At 39.3% G+C, this 13488-nt stretch overlaps 1 protein-coding gene across 4 annotated transcripts in view; it reads right to left on the reverse strand.

Moving 5' to 3' along the window:
* Nucleotides 1-13488, reverse strand: part of VTI1A (vesicle transport through interaction with t-SNAREs 1A) — a 260912-nt gene that overhangs the window by 57999 nt on the left and 189425 nt on the right. The gene's annotated exons all lie outside the window — the stretch shown is intronic.

Consider the following 13488-nt stretch of genomic DNA (forward strand, 5'->3'; position numbering starts at 1 on the left):
CTTGCCTAGAAATCCCATTTAGGGAAGTGTGGGATCAGTTTCTTCCCTCAAAAAAAGAAAACAAACCAACTTTTACAAGTGGAAAAAAATCCCACAGAGGCTGCAGGGTAATGTTTTTCATTAACCGGAACACGCATTTTCAGAAGTAAATCTGCATGCTTTTTTCTGGCAATAATTAACAAATTATTGTATATCATTTTTTTAAAATTACTCCCCAGATAATGACTTTTCTGTTAGTTTACACCAATGAATACTGCCAACCTGTTTGTTTTTAAGAACAAAGCAAGAAGTCCAAAGCCCATTGCTCCAAGCCATATTTCCAAACCCTATCTTCTGCATAGTTTTGAACTATAAAAAAGCGAATCTTTTTCTAAAACTTAATATAGAAAAATGAGCATGACCAAAACAGTTTCAAACCCCAATCTTCAAATGAAAGTGCAAAATGAATTTGAAACTGCAAATGAAGTAACATTAGTTTTAGTAAACAGCAATTTGCACAGATAAGGTTATTTACACAAGAGCTCAACACATTTTTCCATCTATTATTTGACAAGATGGATCCAAAATCCAAGAAAGTTAAAATTGAATAAACAAGGGTATCCGTATATTTAAAAATCCGTTTCTTTTACTACTTCACCTAATACAAAATCAGCCCAATGCAACTGCCATTTCAAGGAAGTCTTACAAAGTTTGAATGAGCAAGTGTACTTCATTACAAAAGATAAAAGTTTCTTCTTCCCTACAGTGAAAACAGGTAATTTCAGAGGCTGTGGCTTATAATTATTCACTGCTGAAAGGATTTTAAAAGGTCCATATTGAAAACAGTGACCCCCAGCTTCGCCTCAGAATGAATGGAGGTAAAAATTCTCATTTTGCTGGAATGCTGGTTGATAACTGTTAAGCAAAACATGCATTTCTTCATTACAGTGCGGTCTGCAGGTTCATTTAAATAACAATATCATACAGCATAAAAGTCACAAAAGAATTATCTTGCAATTTCAATATGTTGAAATGTATTATTAGTGCTAACAATGGACACCTTGAGTAAATAAATGAATGTCTGTTATTGGCAGCATTACTTCCGACTATTTAGCTTCATGGAATACCAAACTTTATAATTCAACACCTTGGTCAAGAGTGTTTGCTTGTGTAACTTTTGAACTAGAATTGACATTTTTTAATGTCTCTCCAATTTCCTCTTCCTTTCCCCACTGTTACCAAGAAATTAAAAAAAATACATTGCCCGATCATGGGAAGCACTGTTGTGCCCTTTTGTGAGGTATTTAAAGAGCCATTTTCATATTGTCATTATTTTTCACAACAAAAAAATCCCTAAATATGGAAATTAGATTTTTTTCGAAAGGTACCTATTTATAAATTATATCAACAGTATACAAAACCCACCAACAGTCTTTTCTGACCTGCAAATCCCACAGATCTCACAGAAAAGAATTAACATTTTAGAATATTATTATTACTACAGGAAATCATCTCTATCTCAAGAGACCCCACCCAATCCATTACCATTAAGACAGAAATCACAGCACAAAAGGTGCACAGCCTCTGAGATCAATTTCATGTCCAAAACCATGTGATGATGCCAAGTGCTCTCTAAGAAAACATTCCCACTGTGAGCTTTCAAATGGTTCCAGGAGGAGGAGGAGCTGTGCTGGTTATCAGAGATCACCCCACACCTGACTTTGTGAGGTACCCCAACCCCTGATGAAGTGTCAGGGTGGAAATTCAGCCTGGTTCCCTCACTCCCATATACACAGGGCTCATCCACCCTCCAGACTTTCCCCTCCTCCCCAGTGTCAGTGATCCAGCTGGAATCCATGTGGTGCCAGAGAGGACAAGCTCTGATGTGGTCCCTAACAACACAGGTGACCCGTGATTTAATCACGGCCATCAATGGAGCTGTGACATTGACTGCGGAGCTTTCACACAGCTCTTCCTTCTGGTGATGCTCTGAGGGCTCTGCCACAGGTTTCTCTCAGCTGCCTTTTGGATGCCCTGTGCCAGCCCTGGGGTGCTTTCCCTTTTCATGACATTTCTGCCTCCTCAGCAGAGCTGATGCCACAGAACAGTTTGCTCGGTGCAAAGTTGGCTGTTCAGTTTATTTCACCTGCAAAGGTTAAGTTTGATTTAAGGCACTGTTCTTTGCACTGAAATGACTGAAACAAACCCTCTCTCATTTGATCTTGTCAGGTTTGCTGTAGGGTTGGCAACCTCAGGCAGATGGATGGGGTGGACAGCAAAGAGATGGTAATGTCTTATATACCACAGCTATATTCCTTGGGGTATATCTGCCAATATCCTACACCTACTGAGTCTGTTAGTCACTTCTTCACATTCAAGATATCCACTAAAGAGGATACTCCTAAAAATAAATCAACTTACATGAAAATCGTAGATTCAGTTGAGCCTAAAGAAAGAAAACCTTCTCCCAAAAGACAATGAATACAACCAAGTCGTGCAGCATGACTTGTGCAAAGGTATTTGTACAGTTACCACAAAGATTGAGAAACGGATGGAAACTGCTGGGATATGTTGAACCAGGCAGCAGCTTTAAAACATGGATGTAGTAAAATGTTCCCTTCTTTTATACCACCATAGAAAGGATGCAGTTCGTAATTCAGGAAGACAACATTTACTTATTTTCACAGATCTGCAGGTAAAAAGAAATGCGGTTCTGTTTAACATTAACTACTTTGTCTTCATGGCCATATGTAGCCTGACACAGTATCAACCTCAAATGATTGCAGAGTTTGTAATGACTCACAAGGCAGAAGTCAGTCTTGTATTTAAGGTAGAATATTCAGATACAAGAAATGCAGGTTCACTTCTAAATGTTGCAATGCATCCCCTGCATCACCTTTGGTAGATTACAGTCTGTGCATCTGAAGCACATGGCAAAGATAACACTACTCCCTTCTCCTGTTCTTTGTCTTGACAACCAAGATTATTAACTCATCAGTGCAGAGAATTTCTCTTAATTTTTGTTTATACAGTAATTTGTACAACATGGCCCTAATTTCAGATGGAGACTCTATGCACCACTATACTTCTAAATAAAGCCTAGCTCGATTTCTTCAAGTCTACAGAGCCAAATTACAGCAATTCATTTAAACAAATTGAAGAAGGGCTTGTATATGGGAAGACAGAAAGGGACTGAACATGTGGTTAGCAAGGGGGAGTTTCTTGTGCTGTTAATCCAATTCCAGGGTGACTGCTGGGAATCTTCTTTACTCAGTAAAGCCCTTAATTATGAAGACAGTCTATACAGAACTGCTGAGGACAAAAACAATGAACAAGTGTCATGGTTAAACTATCTCTTCTTTTATAACTGGCTCATTTCAAATGTCTAATGGAGAAGTCTACAAACTCAGAACCACTGGATCAGAAGCACTACATTGTTTTTATATCATAGGTCAATGCATCAGCATCCTGTAGCAAAAAGGGTATTACACAAGTGCTGAAAGGAGTAAATATCAATGAATAGTAGTAGCCTGTGACGTCTCCAACATGTGATACTGCAAACTCAAAAAGCAATTTGGCACTTCCAAATGCTGGCACTAAATACGGCCGAGTAATGTGTTTCTACAGTTCTCATTCTATCTATGTGTGATCTCACCCTCACGTCTACAGCCAAATACAAGAAAAGAAATAAGGGGGAGCTGCAAAAACATGTGAGAAAGAAGCACTAAATAGTAATCCTCCAACCCCCACTGCTATGTGGCACAGAGACAATGTTAGCAATGGAAATCCTGTTGCAGGCAGCCAAATACTCAAAGAGAGGAAGAATCCAAGCAGCAACAGACCTGCAAATCTCAAGAAGATCCTACAGCCAAACTATTTTAGGTCCCCTGCATAGACAGGTCTGATCAGGCATGCCATCTTTTTTCTTGTTTCTGTAAGCGTATAAAAGGCTGATTGCTCCTGACTTCAGCACATTTTTGCTCTAATGCGCAAACTGCCAGGCAGCCCCACATCAATATCACCCAAATACTGCAAGGGGTTCTGATAAAGTATTAACTGAGTGCTCTGACCAGTTATTAATGGAAGCTTTCTTGGTTACTACAGCCATCATGTCAAAACTCGAGCCAAAGGAATCTACCCAGGCTCTGTCCAAGGAATACGACACAGGAATGTAATACACATATGGCAAAGATTTAATGTATGTGATGACTGCTAGGCAAATGATGTTTTTATTGTCCAAGAAACAATGGCATATTCAAATCTGGTGTAAGTAAGGAGTGAATAATGATGTTAGATCATTACACCACCAGGGACACACAGACGAAAAATCTGTTGCAAAATTTGTCCCTCTGTGAATGGAGTAAAATGATACTGAGGACGGGCAGACCATCAGGAACTGAATTGCTTTCAGGAAGAGAGGGGCTGGCATTTTTTTATTGCCAGTAATTTTCTAATGAACTGTTGACAATCACAGATGTTCTCACACCTCAGACAGCTGGGGTTCTCAAAAATTCACCATGTGGCCAAGTGTCAAATTTTAACTGGCTTTTACCTGCCTTTGTGGTTCTGACTACTCAGAGTATGCCAGTGGTTTACATTTTTGCTGTTTGCATAGTTACTGGCTAAATGCAATAGTTTCCATTTGCCTTTGCCCTGTCATGTCGGTAAAAACTGTAGCTTAAAACCAAGAGTAAACCATGCATGGACCAGCAAAATGAAAGGCAACTTGTAAATAGCAACCACAAAGGAACACAAATTTCCTAGTTGGAAAAAAACCAGCATTTTTCACTTAGCTTTTAGGATCATCATAAAATTGTGCACAAAACCACCAGTTTTCCACAGCTCTATCCCTTTTTTGGTCACAAAAAAAGGCAAATTAAAAATGGGTTTGTAACCAATCCCTAAGCCATGAAATTTTCACAACAGAAGTGATACAAGCTTTAAGGTAAAACCCCAAACATTAAGAATTAAAAACACAGGACCTGCTATCAGACAATTACAATTATCTGTTTGTCCAAATTATAGGATTCCTCTGGACTTTATGATTGCAAGCAAGAACAGTTTCTGAGAAAGCTATGAGAATGGGATGTAAAAATATCTTTATAGTCACTGCTCTGGTTTGATTTCTGGTTTGAAACAAACTAAAGTAAATTCAGAATTGCCCCAGATTACTTAAGAGACCAATCTATAGGAGTCCAAGAAACCCACTGGAGGCTGTTACTTTTACCTAGCTACCTCCTCTAAAATTCAAGAGTGGAGTAACTGCCCTCCACAACTTGAGGGTCTCAAAATATCTCAGTTATTTTCCCGTGACAGGCTGTTTCATCTGATTTAACAGAAAACAAAAATTGAACTTTTACATAGGACTTCTTAGAGGCTGTTTTTTAAGAGAACTAACCCAATATGAAAGAGTTTTCTTTAACAAACACTGTTCTTGTTAGCTTCTGCTAAAACAATAGGCATAAAGTGGTACCTTTTGAATCCTCTCTCTCAGATAAGGTATTTCTGAACTTGATAACATCACCTGAAATATTCTGCCTTTTTATGACCTAGAAAAATGGCTGGTATTCTAAAAATGTGTCTATTTTTAAACGATATGTATTTGATAGTTTGACTTGTTTTTAAGCATCTCATACAGAAGTGATGAGCTACTAATGACAACTGAAGTACCCGAAGATACCTTTCATTTACAGATTTCAAATTAAGCATCTCCCAACACTCTGTGAGAATTGTCACCTTCACTTCAAAAACTAGGAAAAAAAAATTAGTAGAAAACACCTTTCATATAGTGGAGAGAGAGAGGGAAAGAAGTCCAGCCAGAATACATATTCCAGTCTGGTGTTTTATTGCTATATGGCAGAATCCAGTTTTCTGTTGTCCATTAATGGTATTTAAAGTAAAATAAAGAAATTAACTACAATTAGTACTTTAGAACAGGGGCTTGCATGTGCCACAACCCTGGTAACAATTATTCTGATGACTTCCACTATGCATTACAAGTGCATATTACTTTTAATCTTGCAGATTAAGCTACAATAGATTGCCAGACTGTGGTTCCTTCCATATAGAAACCCTGCACCCGGTGTGCTCCTCACAAAACAGGACCATAAGGCACAGGGGTTCTTGGCCCCAGCCACTGTTAGGGTACAAGATCACCCACAGTGCTCCCCAGTGCCCAGAACTCCCAGCTGATCAGCAGTTTATGATGCTTCACCCTTCAGGGCCATAGGAATGCCTACAGCAAATGCACCCACATTTTTGTCTTTGATTTGCACTATCACTGTGGATTCACAGGAAATGCATGGGAGCAGACATAAGAATGGGGACAGCCTTTTGCATGTCAGTGATGCACCATGCTGTGCTGCTCTTTAGGCTTAGACTGGATTTCTCTAAGATAGGACTGCACACACTCCTACTCCACGTAAGTCTGGAATCATGGATTCTTCTCTCATGCAGGAAGCTTCTTTCTTTTGGGGTCAATTTCAGTAAAAAAGCAACCTCTCCTAGGAAAGATTGCCTTGCTTGTTCTCCCCTGTCCAAGCTTTCTGCACATTCTCCAAAACTATATTTTAAAGGGTTGTGCTAAAACAACTGGCCTTTTGTTCTATCTCATGGGACATTTCATTGTTGCAGACCCCAAGCCTGTGTCAAGAAGCCAGAATGAGTGAGATTTCAAAAGCTGCTCCCATCCTATTGTGCTACAAAGCATCTTTTGAAAAGGAGCCAGCTTGTCACTCGTCTGTACTGTTAGCACCTTCTCCCTTCCCAGGGAATCTCAATCCCAAATGGAGATAAAACAACTAGGAAGAAAACAAATTAGCCCAATGTACAAAATGGAGATGGCAGTCAGGTGTAGAAGCAGAGCATACCTATAATTTCAAGGGTAATTTGTAGATTCTACAGAACTCTTAGATACAATCTAGCATCACTATATTCATGCATGTATTGATGTTCCTTTAGCACAGTTTGATAAATATGGAAACATACTGAAATACACTTCAGATTAAAAAAAAATAATTAAAAAACCCCTCCTGTAAGACTTTCCTCAGATACTTGCAATACAAAAATTTGTGTCTCTTTCTCTGTCACATAGTTCCTCCCTTTTTCTCATCACCTCGTAAAAAGTAAATCGTCCTCTAAGAAGCCAAGTAAAATTTTAAAGCAATATTTTTTTCTGGAGTCATGTAATGTTTGGCTCTGTTCCAACTCTCAGGCAGGAAATCTAGATAACATCTAAATAGCAATGACTTTTTCACTGAAGAGAAGCTACTGTGTAGATGTAATGCCTTCTCTCCTAAATGAAGTAATTGGTTTGACTGTAAATGACCAACAGCTCTATTCTGCTGAGTTACCCAACACACTAAAATAAGGAAAAGCTACTGAAGACTGCCTCCATGTGAGCCCATAACTTATAAGCACTTATTTATCTTATGGATTAGTGTGAACTCCAGCTCAAGTTTATATTGTTTGACCTTCTGAGTGGCCAGAAAACCAGGTCACTATGGGGATGGCGTGGACAGAGTGCTGACACATGAGACATCAGACTTCACTGGACTGACTGAAGCTGTGTCCTGCTGGGCTCCTGGAGGATATTGCCTTCACTGGAGAGGTGCCTGAATGGGAAATAAATCTATTTGTGAACAGCTGCAGTTTACAACCCAGCATTATACCGTAAATTAAACCAATGTCAGGCTACATTAATATAGCAGATTATAAACAGTGGTGGAGAAGCAAATGCACATCCCATTCAGCTCTCACCAGGGTGATTGCACTGACTTCCCAAAGAAAGGCAGATGAACAGCCATGAGTAGAAGCTGCTTCAGCCACATAGCTTAATTCACGGTTCAGTGTGTCAGCAAACCCCTGATATAATGCATAAATAAAACTGGTTTCCTATATGAACTGAACTGGGACACAGGGCAAAACAGCAATTTCCAAGAAGAAAAAAAATTAGAAGATGAAACAGGATCAGCTTGAAGCCTGCCTCCTGCCCTTCAAAGGCAGGCCCAGCCACAGTGTGAGAAGATGGACAGAACAGGTTACCCTGATCAGTGTAACAGCCCTGGGCAAGGGGGAGATGAGGAGCAGAAATTATGTTCAGCATCTCAAAGGAAACTAAGCCTAGACCCCTGGAAAACATGCAGCACATATACATGTGACATACAGGTGGAACATAAGCACCTCTACTTAAGATAAAGGATGGCAACTTTGGCAGAAGAGGTGGAAAGTACTCCCTGCTCAGCCTCTCCTTAACCTGGCTTCTACACTTAGCTCAGATTTATGAATCCCTCATTTGGAAACAAGCCTCTAAAAGACAAGAATGGCAAACGTGCTTTGCATGACCAGGGCTTAAATGCCTACTGTTAACCAGAGTGAATGGTACTGCCAGATAAAACCTTTCGAAAGCAGAATGTCAGTAAAGGAATCTTAAACATACTGACACACATAAAATATTTTCCTAGTGGCACATTTCATGGACTATAACCTTACAAAACTTCTGAATTTAGGGCAGTTTTGCCAAAAGTGAAGTGTCACTAGAAATGTTCTATAATTAGGACTAAACACAAGCAAAAGAATCCCAAAACATTGAAACTATCCACAAAATCGTAAATGCTTACTTTTCTTAGATTATAGAACTGTACAATGATGCCAGAGCAGTAAAACTAGACGTGTTCAAAGAGCAAGAACAAAAAATAACTAGGCAAATGCTATGCAACAGCCTAAAAATACTTTCATTAAGTTAAGAAATAGGTTCTCCTAAAACATTAAAACTACCCATTAAATAAAGAAACTAATAATTGGTACTCCTGAGTTGTGACATTTCATAACCTGTGCAGGAAAGCAGCAAATGAGACCTAGGAAAAATCCCTGGAAGCAGAATTTAATTTGTACTGCAATATTTCATAGTCAACCACAGTCTAGAAAACCACAGAAAGATGGATAATAATGGGAAGGTTCTTAAAAAAAACAGGGGAAGGAATTCCTGAACTGTAAAGCCTGAAACCTGACTGGGTTATGGTACTGCAAGACAATGTTCCCCAAGTACTGTGTCATATCAACACACAGCCTCATGAGCTTTTACCTTAATGCTCTTGCATAGTTAAAACAATTCCCAGCCATGTGGAAAGAGAGGGGGAAGGGGTCAGGGCATCCAAACACCAGCCTTACTCTTTACTGCTGCTGTTTCTCCCACAGTTAATTCCCCTGCTTCGCTGCCACTGAGCATGTATAAAATTGAAAACAAATCACGTTGATCAAATCAATTATTAAGTTCGGAATATTAATCTATACTTCAGTGAGGGACAGGTTGGAAAGGACATGGACCAAGTCCAGCTTGGGTGGAACTGCTGAGAGACCAGTGGTTTAAGAACCACCTTCAGCTTCTCATGGCAAGAGTACCCCGCTGGTTTTTGCAGCACTTCAGAAGAGGAGACACCGAACAAGGCAGCAAAGTTTACATTGAACCTCCCAAGTCTGCTCTGCTCAGAAGAGGTGAGAACAGGACATTGCTCCCAGCTGGGTTCTGCAGTTTTTACAGCCACAGAACAGCACTACGATCTCTCTCCCTGGGAGTCAGGGCACAACATAATGCTGGTCAGGTTGAAGGACTGATCAGCTGCACCCAGAGGCTGTAGAGTGCTAATGCTCAGTTTCCATCAGAGTCTTTTTCTGGCATTGCTATGCTGGCCAGGAACAAGAAAGACAAAACCAAACCAAACCCTGCCAACACTACTTTTCCAGCAAAACTTCCAGTGCTAATGTAGCAGTGGTGATGGAAACATGCTATTGTTGACTCAGCTAATGTCCTTCAGAGGAGCAGTGTAGCTATGCCAGGCACAACAGACCACTGGCACCAGCACCAAGCTTGGCACTGACCTTGACTGGGGCTGATGCCAACTACAATGAGTTTCAACACCTTCTCAAACAAAACATGGCAACAGATTCATCAAATGTTCTCTGTGAGTAAGATAAAATAATAGGAAAAACTCCTCAGGCAAGCATGTGATACATCACCTAAAGTGTTCTTCAGCAAAATGACAATACCGAAACAGCTGCTGGAATGGAGAGACATTGTTGAAATTGAAGTGGGGTGGGTGTGGCAGAGCTTAAGAAGCAGGCAGTTGACTAAGCAAGGGGAAATGTCAGCTTGACAACCAGCCAGTCGGAAGTGATTGCAGATCCTCTCTTTGTATCTCTCTCTGCATGTCAAAGACACCGTGATTTTGACAATGACCATCCCTTTACAGGCCTGCTCCAATATTTGTGTCATCACCTTCCATTGAAACACTGAATTAATATTTATTTTTTGAATGATTCAGGCAGCAGTGATGCTTGAATTAGCACCAGGTTGTGCCATCAATGGCTCTTAAACTAATATTACTAGAACAAAACAAAAATCCCACTAAAAGGAGAACATCTTTAGCACTGAACACTAGAGAAGAGTATTTACATACTAAATCTTATTAATAAACACTCCAGTATAGTGAGAAAACAAATAGATATCAGCCTGAAATATTTAAGTAGTGAATCTAATGCTACTGAGCTGGCATGAGCTGTCATAATCGATGGGAATTGTTTACACAGACTCCATTCCTTCAGTTACGCAAACAGAGCCCGTGTAAACACCAGACCGAGCACGTCGGTGCATGGCCCCATTCCAGGCTACTCAGAAATGCAAGACACTTCCACTCTCAGTGACAGCATCACCCCACGGACAGACCTCACAGAGCAGGGATGAGGCAAACACTCATCTGAAATTCCTCACTCAGGACGTACACAGGACATTGGGCAAGTTGCTTTCACTCAGAGCGTATTTTTCCCACTTCTCTAAAGCCTACTTTTCTCCCACAGCTCTTTAGGATTTATGGCAGAAAGTTAAAAATTTAGTGGTTTTAATTATTCCTATGGAAAAATCCTATAGGATTCAGTAACTGGGGTGGGGATGGGTTGGATTTTTACCTAGGATGACAGAAAAGATTTCTGCAATGGAAAGTTAGAGAATGATTCAAAGCCTTGCAGAAAGAATACTCGCTTTCACTAAATTTGAATAGAGTTGTGAGAAAAGGCTTCAGAGCCTTGCTGACTTCTGTGGATTTTCCTTCTCAAATTCACTACTTCTTTTTAGAGGAGAACACTTTCCCGGTATCATCATCTAGAAGCTTTATTCTTCTCGATTCTTTAAATACCTTCTTGTAATCTCCCTGTTCTCTTTTAATATCAAAGTAATGTATGTACCCAGTTATTTTAGAAACCTTGCCAGCGTATGACATGATGCTAGTGCTTGTAAAACTAAAGCCAACTTCATTATATTTTACCTCAGGATAGTTATCAGGGGAACACTGTCTGATTCAGAAGAAAGAAAACATGCTTTCTTCATGCATTAGAATGTTATCAGCTTATGATACCTAAATAAACTTTACTAGGATGAAAAAATTTACTATGCACTCATAAAATAGACCCATTGCTGAAGCTCCTAATGTTTGTTTGACGTTTAACAGCTGATGGGCAAGTGTACTAAAAGGAAATTTGTGGTTGAAAGGGAGTTTCATAGTTTACAGACAAATTTAAGATAAACATTCAAAGCAGACTCTGGATTTTGCACATGAAAATGAACCAGCTACCCATTTTCCATATCAAACCCATGCAGGATAACGTCACCAAATTTAAACTACATTAATACTACTAATCTGTTAATTTAGCTATGTTTTCAGTAACAATGGGACAGATCAATTTGATCTGCTGTTTACCAAACACTGGCAAAACACTGGCATAAAAAGCTTACCCAATAAACTTCATTTGATAATTTCAAAAAAGATAAGTTGAGAATCTGGATAATTTTAAACCTCCTGAAAGCATGGGCCAGCGAAGAAAAGCCTCCTCCCACAGCTCTGCCAGCTCTCCTTGAGAGCTCAAATATAGAGCTTGAGCTTCTAAGTCCATGACCAATGCAAAGCCATTGTGCTGGGCTTTCCTATAAAGAAATTCAGGTGGGAACAGACAGCTCTATTCACAAACCACAGCAGGTCTGAAGTGAGGCTGCAAACACTGCAAGTGAATGTGTTACCCACCATCTCACTGGCTTCCACCATCCTGTCCCGACCCTCCCCACTTTAAAGAGCTTTTTCATAATTTATTGTCTGGAAGGAAAAATAGTTAATGCTAATGTATTCAGGAGTAGTATGCAGGAGGTTCCTATGTTCAACAATCCATTTCTTGCCTCATCTGACAAAAGCATTTTGACTGTTTAATAATAACAAAAAAAATCCACATTTTAAATCTCTGGGAGAAGATATTTGTTTTAATTATGAAGCTGTTGATTAATTTAACCCTGTGTAAGCACCATGTTTAGCTACCATTAAACTGAAAAATACCTAAAGTAATTAACATGCCATCTTTTAAGAACTTTCTTCTAAAAGCTTTTAAGATTTTGTTTTCATTGTTTTGTGTCATGACAACAGAAATGCATCCTGTCTTCATCAAACAAACTGACTATCAGAGCAGTTACCTTGCATGCGAAAAGTGTTTCTACCTCCTTTCTGGGATGCATCAAAATCTGCTTGAATAACTCTTTAGAGAACCTGATGTGGTTCAACACACAGCACAACTCCTGAGGACTCAAGAAGTTCATTGCACCTAGGCTTGTCTGTTTAGAAAACTGGTAGGGCATTTTAAATTGCATCCTCACCTCATGCACTTGTCATTTCATTTTGGGAAATCAAATATTTTCCAACCATGAATTACATAAATTTCATGAAAGATTTCTTAGAGTGTTAGCTGACTAGCTTTTAAACAGAATCCTCTGGTTTCTTAGGAGTACTTCATGATGTGCAATGGCTAAGAAATATATGCATCAATAAAACATTTAATTGTCATTATATTAGTGTCTGTATCTCTTGAGGATGGAACTATGAACAGCACCATTGTTTTCGTATGTACAAGAAGTTGTATTTCAGCCGGCTGCTACATACAACTAACGAAACCTGAGGTCCATCACTTTTACTGAATACTTCCTTAATTCCCAAGGAGTCAATTAAGCCAATGGAACCATTCATAGAACAAGAATACTGGAATTCAGCCTCTAAATCAGTCTGCTAACTGGTTAAACTGTGCTTACTGAGGAAATGGTTAGAAAACAATTCCAAGTTATAGCATAAATAGAGGAAAAGCTTCACAGCCAGCCAGAAATCTTGGACTGCTTCAGCAATCAGGGAAAGTTCAGTGCCAGTTTTGCTCTAGTTTTTAAGGACAGCTTTGGGCTACAATGTGGATGCACTACACACAAAATGGAGTGCTTCCCTCTATCTTTCCCTAAACAAAGCTTTATTAATTGTAGTAGAAATGCTTCATTTAACAAGATCTTTAGTCTTGCAGAAATTAGAAGCACAGCACCTTCAGCTTCTATTTCATTACTTATGACTTGTTGCCTAAAATGAAGCCAAATTTCATGTGAAGGACAAACGCAGGATATGCTTTTAATTTGCAAATAATAAAGACCTTTCTTGTACTTAT

This window comes from Corvus moneduloides, chromosome 8, assembly GCF_009650955.1.
Source record: "Corvus moneduloides isolate bCorMon1 chromosome 8, bCorMon1.pri, whole genome shotgun sequence".
Taxonomy (NCBI): Eukaryota; Metazoa; Chordata; class Aves; order Passeriformes; family Corvidae; genus Corvus; species Corvus moneduloides.